The 14,369-nt window shown below is 41.0% G+C and overlaps 1 long non-coding RNA gene across 1 annotated transcript; it reads right to left on the bottom strand.

The window, feature by feature from the left end:
* Positions 1-2,844: 2,844 nt before the first annotated feature.
* On the bottom strand, positions 2,845-5,023 carry LOC138844376 (uncharacterized). Its single transcript, XR_011380121.1, has 2 exons — positions 4,631-5,023; positions 2,845-3,192 (listed from the first exon to the last, which is right to left on the bottom strand). It is a non-coding gene; the product is annotated as an uncharacterized lncRNA (long non-coding RNA).
* Positions 5,024-14,369: the final 9,346 nt, after the last annotated feature.

Raw genomic sequence — 14,369 nt, 5'->3', positions numbered from 1 at the left:
ACAAATCAACACTCATGCATTAGTTCAGAATTTTATAGTTCAGAAGTCAGGGAAAGCTCGGTGGGTTCTATGCATAGGGAATTCAAGAGGTTGAAAGTAGGGTAATGGGTGGACTGCTAAACTGAATAAAAATGTGCTTCTAAATTCATTCTTGTTCTTGGTAGATTCAGCTCCTTGCAGCAGTCAGATTCGGGCCCTCATTTCCTTGCTGGCTGTCAGCTAGAAGCCACTCTCAGTCCCCATAGGACTTCCACACTCCTTGCTATGAGGCCTCCTCTACCATCAAAGCAGCGATGATGCCTCAAATCCCTCTCACACAACCAGACTCTGGCTCCTTCTTCTCTGACTAGCTGGAGGAAACTCTTCACTTAAGAGAGTTCATTTGATTAAGTCTGTTCCACTTCTGCAAACCCTTCATAGCATTCCTAGATCAGGGTTTGGTTGAATAACTGGGAGAAAGTAGGTGTACACCTGGGTAGATCATGCGAATTTTGCTACCGCAGATGACACAGTGGTGCCTGCCTAAAGTAAAAAATGATGCCTTCTCCACTCCTTAAGAAATGCTGCCATCCAATAGTGAAGATTCAAAGACCTAGATATTTATTGTATTTAGTGTGAAGTCAACTTTTTTTAAATATTTGTTTTATTTATTTGAAAAGGAAAGTTACAGAGAGGGAGAGGGTGAGGGAGAGGGAGGGAGGGAAGGAGGGAGGGAGGGAGAGAGAAAGAGAGCTCTTCTAACTGCTGGTTCACTCCCCAAATGGCTTCAATGGCCAGGGCTGAGCCAGGCAAAAGCCAGGAGTCAGGAGCTTCACCCAGGTCTCCCATATTGGTGTAGGGGTCCAATGACTTGGGCCATCTTCCGCTGCTTTCCCAGGTACATTAGCAGGGAGCTGGATTGGAAGTCGAGCAGCAGGGACTTGAACCCACTTTCACATTGGATGCTGGCATTGCAGGCGGTGGCTTAAATTTTTATATTTTAATCTCTGTAAACTAGACCACTAAGACTTGGGTACAAAATTAACAATATATGCCTATTAATGGGGAGGAGTCTATAAATTTCCTCAAATTCTTAGAGGGTTTGGTACCCTGCACCCAATTATGGTCCTCCTGTTCCCACTAGTACATAGATAACTACTATTTTAGTCCTGATGGAAGCTGCTTAATTTTTCCGTAATACAGGGAACATGGCAAGTTAGTAGAAAATCTCAGGATTTCTTCATCCTCCTTAAACATTTGCAACAGCTCAGCACTCTCAGTAAGTCTGGCTGAGAATTGGCTCAGGTTACTTGCTGTGGAATCACTGCTGCTTGGCCCTGGGTTCCCATTCCCCTGCCCTGGAAATCACAGAGTCTCCATTCTGATTCATGCCTACAGACCCCTTGGAGATCACATGGCTAGAATCTGCTCTTCTGTAAAAACAAATCTGCTGTTTTTTTTTTTTTGTTTGTTTTGTTTTGTTTTGTTTTGTTTTGTTTTTCAACTTGAAATGCCTATTTTGCAATTGCCTTGTGAATGAAATAAAATATCAATAGTAGGTATGATGGTGTGATATAGTCCTACCAAGTAGGAGGAAGCCATGTGTGTAATGGTTAAGACAACAAACTGAGTCAGCCTGGCTGGATTTCAATCCTGTTCCCAATACTTACCAACTTTGTGATCTGGGGCAACTTCCACAACTTCTCTGGGCTTTGATCTCCTTGTCTTTAAAATGGGATTCATAGCCACTTATATGATCAGTGGGGTAAATAATAGAATATGTGTAAAATACTTAGAAGCCATTACATAAATACCAGAATATTTGTTTCATTGTGAATATCATTACTGTTATTGGAATTTCTCCATTCTCACCGCCATTCTTCTTGTCTGAGGCCACACATTTATCCACTGGCTTTGTGGTGGCTTAGGTTTATTGCTCACTTCTCCAAGGTGCCCAGTTCAGTTATCTGCAGTGTACCATCACACAGTTTCATAGCATGGAGGAGCAGGTGGTATCAACCCAAGAGAACTAACGGTAAATTCACAAAGTCTCCTACAAAGGCTTCCTTTGTGTGTCCCTTTGTGCATGTCATAGATCCCTAAGAAATAAATCTGGAACTAAGTCCCAAACCAGGATCATAGTGCTACAAAAAAAGGCATAAAACTTTGGAAAAGTTTACGTAGACAGAAAAGCTCATTATTTAATTATGGACAAATTTGGATTACAGCCAGAAATAAATGACTGGAGAATGTCAATGCTTGCTGATGTGATAGAAGAAAGAGGAATATAACACTGAAAACCAAGCAGCTGTGGCAGCCTCTAGTGCCAGAGACTCTGTGCGTAGGTGGTACCTTCTGTCATTCGATGGAATGCAAAGAAGGATCTGCCAGGAACACTATGTGAGGGGAAAGTGATGAAGACCGGAAGCTGTGCTGCCAAAAAGAATTCCAAGAATTATGACGGTGGAATCCTTGCTCCTCTGGAAAGACATGGAAAAACAGCTTTAAAAATAGGAATGAAGTATTACATGGAGACTCAATGCAGCAATAGAAAAAGAGGGCCAATTTTGGATAATGAGATATTACATTATTGTCTAAAGTGTTTAAAATCTCTAACATGTCTCAGTAGAATAATGCAAATGTGTCCTTCAGAGGAGGATACTTATTGATGATGATAATGGTTAAAGGATAACATTGAAGATACAGGAACTTTTATGCCCAACCATATTAGTTTAATGATGAAGATATAGGAAGTTTAATGTCCTACTCTACTGGTTGAGGTATAAAAAACTTCCCTCTACAATGATAATCCAGGGTACATCGCTGTCCAATGTGGCAGTGAAAATAAAGACTTTTTCACACTTCTTTTTTTTAAAAGATTATTTATTTATTTGAAAGGCAGAGTTACAGAGAGGCAGAGGGAAGAGGGGGGTCTTCCATCTGCTGGTTCACTCCCCAGATGGGGAATGGCCAGAGAAACAATGGCCAGAGCTGGGCCGATCTGAGGCCAGGAGCCAGGAGTTTCTTCCAGGTCTCCCACATGGCTGCGGGGACCCAAGGACTTGGGCTGTCTTTGGCTTCTTTCCCAGGTACATTAGCAGGGAAGCTGGATCAGAAGTGGAGCAGCCAGGACTCGAACCGGTGTCCATATGGGATGGTGGCACTGCAGGCAGCTACACCACAGCACCAGCCCCTTCCATACTTCTTAATCACCTTCAATATCAAACAATATGGGGAGGTACTTACTCATGTGCAAAGATTTGGGTTTTGTGACTTTTATGTTACTAATAAAGCCTGAATCAGGCATACCTTCTTTTTCTTTGAATTTTTATTAATTTATTTGAAAGTCAGAGAGAGAGAAAGAGAGAGAGAAGAAACAGAGCTCCAGAGAGAAGAAACAGAGCTCCAAAAGCCATGGGTGGGCCAAGCTGAAGCCAGGAGCTTCATCCAAGTCTCTCACGTGGGTGACAGGGGCCAAAGCTCTTGACTCATCTTCTGTTGTTTTCCCAAGCACATTAGTAGGGAGCTGGATGGGAAATAGAGCAACTGAGACCAGCACCCATAAGGGATGCTGGTGTTTCAGGGATGAGAGTTTAACTGTGCCCAAGGACTGGTCCTAGGTATATCTTCTTGGGGTCATAGGATTTCACAACTATTTACCCAAACAATTACTTGCTCCAAAACTTACTACTACTACCAGTGTACTGCTGCTGCTGTTGCTACTGCTGCTATAGTTACCATCAAAGTCAAAAGTTTGATTTCTGCCTGATGACATTTCCTGTCCAAACAAATGTGCTGTGACCAGGCCATTGGATCTTGTTGCATCAGGACAAAACAATGGTTTTTCTCACCCACCATCCCACGTATGTCTTTCCCAGCTACCCAAGCTAATCCAGCCACCCAGGCTTCTCTTACTCTAGAAGTGACTTATCATCTGGGGCTCTCCATTTGACACACTTCCCCTCAGCTCTTGGTCAGTACTATCCAGGATCTTTAGGGATATTTTATTAACTATGAACCTCAAAGAGAAGGGGTTAGGATCTTCATAGCTCCTGTGTACATTTTCTTTTGCTGTTAGGAAAATTCATGGGTAAAACAGATGTAAGGACTGAAGAATGTCCAGTTCAGCCAGAAAAATATGCAATTCTATACATCAACAGATAAATCATATGAGAAGTAATATTTCCCATGACTCCATGTTGGTCCAGACATTAGAACCTAATCCAAGACTCTCTTATGGTCAAAACTGATATTATAACAATAGCAACATTCATCTCAAGTAAGGATATTGAGCACCTGCTATGAGCTATGGACTGAATTATATAGTACACTTATTAAACCAGATATGGTAAAGCTTTGGATGTGGTCCATCACCCAAGTATACAATTTCTCTCCATCAATAAACCTATAAAACTCAAGAAATAAGTTATATGCTCCAAAAATAAATAAAATGGTCAGACATAGGATATCGATTACAGGCATTCTGTTCCAAAAGATGAGAAAATGGAAGGAGAAGAAGGAATTATCAGTCTCAAGTAATTTTGAAATCTCACCAGGTTAAGTCCATTTGGTTCAAGTCCTGGAAGTAATTTTCTGTGGCTCTAGGCCCTGCCTTATGGGATCAGAAGGCTGAGCTTGAGAGTCATCTTACCTGTTCCATAAAAGGTTGCATGTGTTCACAGCTGGGCAGCGTCGACAGCCTGCTTCTTGTCTGTAGAACTTCGGAGGCCCAACGAGCTCTCCCCTTGTACCTGTTGTCCCCCTCAGCCAAAGCTGAAATGATAAAATATTTGTCGAGAGCTATCTGGGTCTTCCACAGATGTCCTGGAGGATCCACTCCTTCAGCTGTGTGGTTTCAGCAGGGATCTTGTCTGGATAATCCCACCTCTATTTCTGGCTTCTGACGACCAAGAGGGCCCATGAGTCACAGACCTCATCTCTTCAAAGAGCACTCTGTGTCACTGAATTCTCTGAACTTTTGATCCTTCTGAGGAGCTAGTAAAAAAACATGTGCCAGTCACACCCGTGGCTTTCCGTCGAAAGCAGGTTTCCTCCTGGTGAATCTTCTTGTTTTAGCAATATGGACAGGCTGAGAATTTCATAAATCATCCTGCTCTAGTTTCTTTTTCCTGAACAATTTTCCCTTGATTTCTCTCCCTCTTCTCACACATTACTATAGGCAACAACTAGAAAACTCTCCTCTCACAGTTGCTCTATAAGCAACAGCAGGCTGTGCCTTCAACACTTTGCTAAGTTCTTTCCTCAGCTATTTATCCAATTTATCTTTCACAAATATTGTTTTTCACGTAACTGCAGGACAAAGTTCAGGTAAATTTTCTCCCATAACAGCAAGGATTCCTCTTCCTCCAATTTTCAGTTATATAATCTTCATTTCCGTTTGAGTCCTCATTAGCATGCCTTTAAACCTATGTTTCTACTAATAGTATATTGATGACAATTTAGGTAACCTCTGAGGTGATTTCGGTTTTCGGTCCTTGATTCTTACTTCCTCTTGTGTGTTCCCTAGCAGCACCATTATCACCCACATTCTGCTCATGTTCCCTTAAAGCATTCTTGGCTTTTTCTGTCCTGCTCCTCAAACTTCTTCCAGCCTCTCCTCACTACCCAATTTCAAAATCACAAAAACATTTTTAACAGCTTACACAGAAAGCACCAAACTTTTGGGTACCAGAACCCATATTTATTTCCAATTGCTATAACAAATTTACATAAATTTAGTGGCTTCTAGCACAAATTTATCATCACACAGTACATCGAGGTGTTGGAAAGACCATCTTCCTTTCTAGAAACTCTGGAAGGAAATGAAGGAAATCCATCTTCTTGCCTTTTCCATCTTCTAGAGACCTCTCGTACACCCTAGCACCCTCTCATCTTCAGAGTTAGCGATGTCCAGTAAATTCTTCCTCACATGATAACACTCTAGTTATGATTCTTCTGCCTGTTCTTCCTCACTTAATGTGCCTTATGATTTCTTTGGGATACCCAGATGACTCAGAATTATTCCCCTTCCTCAAGGTCAACTGAGTAGCAACTTCAATTCTGGATGCAACATTAATTCGCCCTTGCCATATGAAATAACACAGTCACAGGTTCCAGGGATTTGGATGAGGACATCCTTGGTGGCCATTATTCTGTCTACCTCACTTATACTGTCTCATTTAATCCCTACAGCTGTGTAAAATGGCTATTATTGCTGCTAATAGAAAAACAGATTCAGAGAAATTGAGCCATGTGCTCAAAGCTAGTGCCTATGTATGTGTGTGTACCCTCTAATCCACCTAGTCCCGTCTCTTTTGTGTATAATAAATAGCCCTCTTAGATAAAATCAAGGCCAATCTCAAGTCTATATCTCAGACTTTTCTAGAATATCTTTAAATAACTATGTCAGCCAAGGACTTCGTCAGTGTTGCTGCTGGGGTACAGGTTAGGGAGGAGATCTAAGCAAACTGCTATGATAGTCCACGTTGCTTGTCCCCATAGGCCCAGGCCATTAATGTGGTGAGCAGAGGAGATGCCCATTAACCTTGGTGGCTGATGAACTCGATGGACACCTTGGACACACAGAAGGAAGTAGATAAAAACAGGCTAGTCAGGAATAAATTGGCCAAAGCCACCATGTGGTTGAAAGTGAGTCTTCTGAGTCACTGTTTTCACTGGTACTTTTGGTACACTGTAGGGCAGTTCTGGCAAACTTTTATATGTTATTTATGAAATTGCCCAGTGTTGCATAATTTTTCTCTGCAATTTTCTCTTTCAAAATTTCTCTCATTTATTTTGTGTCTTTTCTGAACCTTTATAATAATGATAAAAAAATGTTGAAAGAGAACGAAATATCCATCACCGGTAAAATGACCATTCTCCAGTTCGTACCATTTACTCAGAGCAGAGAAATTATAAAACATCAACTAGTGGTAGAAACATTATTTTAAATCACTTTTCTAAGTTTTAAGACCCTGGAAATCAAAGAAAACAGGTAGTTCAGAAAATAGAAATTTTAAAGAAGAAAAAAATGCTAGACAAAAATGTCTATATTCTTTTTTTTATTTTTTTGAATATCTGTTTCTATGATTTTGTTATCCAAGCAATTATTGCTCATATAAGGAAGTAAGAAATAAAATCAAGTGGAAAATATGAGTCCATTGTGGTGCATGACCACTTATTAACTCTTTGATACATACTTTTCTGTGCTGTTATGTGTTACACGCTCTATTATTCTCTCAATAGAACTATCCTGTCAAACTGCTTTGTAACTTGCTTTTTAAGGCTGATAACAATCACAAACATTGCACATCAAGTTTTACATTTCCAAAACATTCTTTGGAATAACCAAATAATATTCCTTTGTATACATAAGACATGATTTTGTTTAACCTGTTTCCTATTGTGGTGCATTGAGGCTTTTTCCATTTGGAGGAAGCACTACAGAGTAGGCAAATTGCTGGAAAGCTGAGATAGTAGCAAATTATCAGAACAGGAACAAACTTTTAAATGTACAAAACCTCTTAAAAATGCACGAAGTATCACAAAACCTCAGTAATATTATTTGTTGGTAAGGACAAATCAATAAACTACTTAGAGTATTTTTGACCTATTATTTTTCCAATTATCAGCAGAAACATTTTTCCCCAATTAAATTGCTTTAGCTAAATTATTTAAACTGAGCATGGTTCAGCTAGGAAAGTCTTTGGTTATTCATCCCATCACATGGTTCTTCATCAAAGTTAAAATTAGCACTGGGAAATGTGCTGCTGATGAGACGGAGAAAGGCTTCCTGCTGCTTCAAGGCAGAAGATGAAGGAGCTGAGTGTGATCGCATGGGGAGGCAGAAAAGAGAATACAAGTGATTAGTTAACCGGGAGAATCAAATACCATTATTGCTCTGAAAATGCCAAGGTCCTATTAATCTGAAATATGAAAATAATGCTGGCAGTCACATTCAGGTTTACAGCATATATTCAGGTGAGTCATTTCCAAACCAAACTCATCCAGCTTGGCTGTGAATGCTGGCAGTGATAATAGTGTCCTCATCCAAGTTACGAATTGATCTCCATGAGTCACCCGCAGCAGACACTGTGCCTTTCCCCGTTAGTAACAGGAAAGCGAACGTTGTGTAGCTGCCTCGCCGCAGCCTCTGTGCTGTGGAGTCACAGGTTAAGTGCAGAAAGCACCATCTCTTATCATGGACTAAACAGCTTCTAACTTATCAACCGTCTGCCTTTCTTACTGAAACACTATTTAAGACAAGATATGTTCAACAATATGCCCCCTTCCTTGAAACTCTATTAGAAAGCAGAGACTTTATCAGATGGAACATTAAATCTTTATAAGCTTTTTTTATTTGATAGGTAGAGTTATAGAGAGTGAGAGAGACACAGAGATAAAGGTCTTCCTTCCGTTGGTTCACTCCCCAAGTGGCCCTATGGCCGGCGCTGCGCCGATCTGAAGCCAGGAGCCAGGTGCTTCTTCCTGGTCTCCCAAGTGGGTGCAGGACCCCAAGCACTTGGGCCATCCTCCACTGCCCTCCCAGGCCACAGCAGAGAGCTGGACTGGACGAGGAGCAACCAAGACTAGAACCGGTGCCCATATGGGATGCCGGCGCCACAGGCGGAGGACCAATCAAGTGAGCAATGGCACCGGCTCCTATCTTCATAAACTTTTTGAGCAGTAAATAATTTCCTCTAACTGTAAATAATAAAATTCTCTCAATGATGATAAATCAAGTGTTTCTCTCTGTATTGTTCTTAATGAAGATTACCTATGGCAATTTAATTTATTCCAGCTTAGTTAATTGGTCTGACCAACATGTAATTATTTAACTCCAAAGGATGGGCTAACCTGTTCATTCTTGGACATTTTGCCTTATGTTTTCACTCAATATTTACAGGCATTACCATGTGCTAGGAGCTGGCGATATGGAGACTGGGAACAGAGGAAATTGCATCAAGCATGGTATGTCTGGGACTTAGAACAGTGCCTGACTCATAGTAGGTGTTCAATAAATGCGAAGCAAATAGAAAGGAAACGGAAGGGAGGGAGAGAGACAGAATGAAGGACAAGGCTTCCCTTCTTAGTAGCTTCCACATTTTGTATGAAGCTGTAGCAAAGCTCAGGACAGAGACAGGCACTTGGTGCTGTGTTAAGATGCTACCTGGGATGCCAAGTCTCCTGGGGTCCAAGTCTCAGCTCTGCTGCTGGTTCCAGCTTCCTGATTCTGTACACCACGGGGGCAGCATGTGATGCCGCATTGCTGTTGGGCCCCTGCCACCCACCTGGGAGAGCAGATTGACTTCCTGGCTTCTGGCTTCAGCTTTGCCAACTTCGCTATTGTGGGCCTTGAGAGAGAGAACCAGCAGATGGGGGATCTCTTTGTCTCTCTGCCTCCCAAATAAAATAAGGAAGGAAGGAAGGAAGGAAGGAAGGAAGGAAGGAAGGAAGGAAAGAAGGAAATAAAAATAAAACTCCTAGGCTGGCAGGCAGAACACCTGGGTTCCCCTAACCACCCAGAATGGGGGAAAGAGTCTACTCTTCCCTGGGCCTTAGTTTCCTCAGCCATGGAAGGCAAGATTTCTATCTCACTTCCGTTGAAAGTTCTAGAATGTTCCCAATAAGCAGTCATCTGTTTTCTGCAGCTGGGTTTGTGCACAGGCGTCAGCCATCCTATGGCAGGAGCACAGCTGGCCTTTGCCTTGCTCCCAGTCTGCACTGAAAAGCATCACACTTGGGATGATCACCTCCTTCCAGTCTGCATCCCACCTTAAGGATAAAGACCGCTTTCTCCTTTTGGCCATGTCCTGTCCTCTCTCATTCCCCTTTAGTGAAAGGGAAAGTGGCCAGTGCAGTGTTGCCCAGATAAACAGCAAAGAAATCTACCGGAACTGTAGGTTTTTCTCGCAAAGATGAGTGTCCTGGAGTGACTCGGCTGTGCTGGAACCGCAGGAACCTCTTACGGAGCAACCCCTACAATCCAAAGTGAGTCCAGGGCAATTATTTGGACCTTAGCACACAGCAGAGGAAAATAAAAGGTCCTGGCCCCTCTGGCTGGGCAACCAGTGTTGAGATTGCTAATGTTGCTTTCCTGTCTGGGTTTGGCCGCTGCCTTCTGGGTTCCCATTAAAAGCCTCTTGTCTGGCCATTGCTACTTTGTGCTTTTTCAAAATGTCACAGGACCTATTTAGCCAATGGATCACCTCATGCAAGGTCACAACTTCGCTTTTAAATATTGCATTAATCGTTTATATGTCAATGATGTGAGTTATTAGCTTGGCAACAAAACAGTTTTTCCCCTTGGCTCTTTTCATTCCTTCTCTTTATTATCACAGAAAAGCCAAACCAATACTTCACAGAGGACACTTACATCACGTGCCCGGGGTCTAAATAATGCTCCTTTGTTGTCCGCCTGTCATTCACTGCGTGAACCATGGCTATCGAGGCGTTGACTCACGCCTCCCTAGTTATGTGACTCAAGGACAGGGCCCACTCCATTGTGCACAACAGCCAGGCTTCTAAGGATGGTGCACAGTAGAGGGCAGAAAGTTAAAGGAGTTCAAAATGCTGCAACCGAGACCTCTATGTGGTCGAGCTGTGTCACAGACTAGCTGAACAGCCTAGGGGAAGCTGCTTAACCCCTCTGAGTTCTTCTCTAATAGAGGGAGTTAGAAAGAATCTCTGCCATCCACATGGGGGACCCAGATGGAGTTCCTGGCTCCTGGCTTCAGCTTGGTCCAGCCCTGGCTAATCCAGGCATTTAGGAAATGAACTAGCCAATTGAACATTCTCTCTATCTTTCTGTCTGTTTCGGTCTCTCTGCCTTTCAAACAAATTAAAATGCATCCATAATTTCTCAAAAAATCATCTCTAAATTCAGTAATTCTGTGGTTATCAGATTCCTGGTCTATGGTATTTCCAAGAGGGAGCACAGTCTCTCTGGCAAAAGCTTACTCTGCTCAACAAATACCATATAGTGACAGACATAATGTAAGATAACAGTGGTTGGTGTTGGGAAATAGGGTTCTCTCTTTCTGAATTGGGTTAGTGATGCAACAAATGTTTGGTTCCTTGCAGGAGAAGCCCTCTTCTCATATCCTGGCTCCTGCACTTATGGTGGCATTAGGTGAATCATTGAAATTATCCAATTCCCAACTCCCTCACTGTTGAGGGAAGTGTGTAAGTCCATGTGAGTCTTACATGTGATAGCAGAAATGGGACACTGTCAGTTTGGAGAAACACGTGCCCATGTCTCTGGGTCTGACTGGCGTACCATGTCACAGTGATCAGATGAGTCCATGATTAAGAGCCCTGTGTCCTGTGAATATCTGTGGTGCTGTTCATGGCCTCATTTCCTTGGTGACATCAGTGGGGTTGGTTGCAGCTACGTGGTTGAATATTGCTAAGCTGATACGTGGTTTTCATCCTAACTGCTTTACGGAGCTTCTGTGAAGGTAAAATAAAGTGATGGCCAAGAATGATTTGCCAAATTTTGTAACTTATAATGGACTTCCCACATAACATCTGGTTTTTGGCATGCTAACAGATGGATGAAGCATTTTATGACTTCTATTAGCCTCATTTTATAGATAAGGACATGTAGTACTTAACTGATTAACTGGAAATAACTCTCTTAATCAAGGTGAAAACTATTTTTGAGCCTAATCTTTATCATGTCTAATACTTCATTTACACCTGTTCTCACTGTATATCTACCTCCTTGTGTAAAAATGACAAAGTCTATTGTAAGGCACAATACAAATGTAGGGTGATATTAAGGAAAACTCTGGGGGGAGGTGCTACAGTTACAATTCGTATGCAAATTATTAGTTGGGTTTCCCCAATAATTGCTTTATTTCCTACTTCTTTAAGATGGAAGATACAGCTAAAGTTAATGATAGAGTGGAGTCACAGTTTTGGTGAAGGAATTTCATTGAAACACCTGTACTACATGTTCTAGTTGGAATTGTTACGATGTCTGTTTAATGCTTTCAGTGAATGGACTAATCTGTTCTGTGAACAAAGATTTCTCCTGCAAATACTACAAATGCCCCATATTTCCTGCACTAAGATACCACAACTGAGTAGTCACAGCAGAATAGGGCACGAGCCGTGAAATACTCTGCAGGATTAGGAGTGAATTTTCCTTGGACCAATTTCCTTCATCGTCCTGGAGATCACTGGACCATGGAGGTAGTTTCTCCCTGCAGCCATGCTGTCTAGGTTTCCTTGTCTATGGAAACAGAATGGCGTGGGTTACCTCATGGGATGATTATGACTATTTATAAAAAACATGTGTGGGGTGGCTTACACAATAAATGAGCCAGTTTCATAGAGCCACTGCTCCAAGGAAATCACATCCAAGATCTTTGTCATTTAATGCAGAACCCCCATCAGCTGAGCCAAGCAGTCAGCTAAGGTCACTTCTATTCTATCACCCAATAATTATTTCTGAGAAACTTGGAGGAGAGAATTAAATCAAAGAAAAAATATTTTTCACCAGTGAATATTCTTAAATAAAAGGAAAGTGTCTTTGAATTTTTTATCTAAGAATTGTGCATTCATTTACTATTCTCTTTTAGAATAATGAATAAACTAATTTCTCTCATTATTCAGCAAAAGATGCTTCTCCAGTTACCATTTTTGCTTGAATCCTAGCATTAAATAAATACTAAAGAACATTTGAATTCACAGGATTCTATAGGTCCAGAGAAAAGATCCTAACATGTTGTTGTTGTTAAATATTGTTATATTTGTTATGAACAATATGGTTTACCTTTCATTTACTCCATGAGCTTCTGCCATGTGTCAGGGACCACAGTCAAATACATTGTTGGGGGCCAGGATTCTTATTTCTGCACAATCACATGGCAGGTTAAAACATAAGAAAACATGGTTTTTCTGGCTTCAGATTCTTCATCTGTATACTGAGGATAATAAAGCCTATTTTTCTTCCAAGGACGGTTACAAAGATCAAAAGAGTAAATAGACATGAAATCTTGCAAACACTTAAAAGGGTTTCAAAAACACAAATAAGAATACCACTGAAATGTTTGGTTTACATTTTTGTTTTGTTCAATTGTTTATTTTACTAGATTCTAAAGTGCTTTTTATATCAACTAGAATTTTATTGACTTCATGCCACAGAAAATCCAAACTAAAGTGGCTTAACTAGAAAACATTTATTTTTGCCAAATAATACCAAACAATAAGAATTGAGGTAGACTGAATGTGGTTCAGCAGTCAGGTTAAGGACTCTATTGTATCTTCCTGCCACACAAACTTTAAAGCGTGGTTTTTGTGTTCATGATCCCACTATGGCTGCTTTACCTCCAGTGTTGCAACCACATTCCAGCAGACTTCCTCATGATCTCTTTGTAGATAATTTGGGAAAAGAAGTCCTTTCCAGGCAGTTTTTGCAATCATCTCATTGGCTTTAGAGTATTCCATTGCCATCATTAGAAGAAAGGGAATTTGAAAAGATGAGTGTGTTGGTTTTCTAATGTTTAGGAAAGTAAAACAAGACAAAGGTTGAGGAACAGGATTGCAAATGATCACTTAAGGTTCATCCTGATATAGTCTAAGATTCAGTAACTATTTTTATTGGATTTCTATAGCTCTCAGCTATGACTTTAAACTGCAAAGAGAGTTAAAAGTCTCATATGTTAACAAGCTGTAGTGAAGTTTTACCCTAAAAACTGTTGGTTCCAAGTCTGGGTCAATAGCTTGAAATTGAATAGCTATTCAGGTTACCCCATCTAGTTTTAGACAGACTTTATTTAATAATTACACAACCTCTAATGTATTTCTAATTCAAAATACAAATAGTGGTGCCCCTCACATACATAAAATGCTCAATTTATTAACAAGCAGATAAGAAGAATAAGATCCTTTATTATAAAGAGAATATGCTATCTTTTGTGGTTGCCATCAAAAAAAGAAAAGCCCATATAATTACTGCAGACCCAAAAGTTAGAAAGGAAATGAAGGAGACATGAGCCTAGAAACTGTCTCTAGGAATCACATTTGCTCAGAGAAACATGGAGGACCTGGAGGGCTTGGAACTATGCATTATTCATACCACCAGAACTGGGACAGAGAGGAATGAAAACAGAATGAAGAAGACAAGTATATTAAACTGGAGGAAGGAAGCAATTTCTTTAATGCTAGTGATTAGTCAAGGTGCTCTGGTGAAATAGAACCAATAAGAATAGGGTGTGTGTGCATGTGTGTGTGTGTGTGTGTGTGTGTGAAAGAGAGAGAGAGAGAGAGAGAGAGAGAGAGAGAGAGAGAGAGAGAGAGACTATAGGGAATTGGTGCATGCAATGGAAGCTATCAACTCCAAAATACGCAGGTCAGCAGACTGAAGACCCAGGGCGTACCTA

Source organism: Oryctolagus cuniculus, chromosome 11, assembly GCF_964237555.1.
Source record: "Oryctolagus cuniculus chromosome 11, mOryCun1.1, whole genome shotgun sequence".
NCBI classification, from domain to species: Eukaryota; Metazoa; Chordata; class Mammalia; order Lagomorpha; family Leporidae; genus Oryctolagus; species Oryctolagus cuniculus.
The sequence above is the reverse complement of the archived record's forward strand: the minus strand, read 5'-3'. Positions and strand labels throughout refer to the sequence as shown.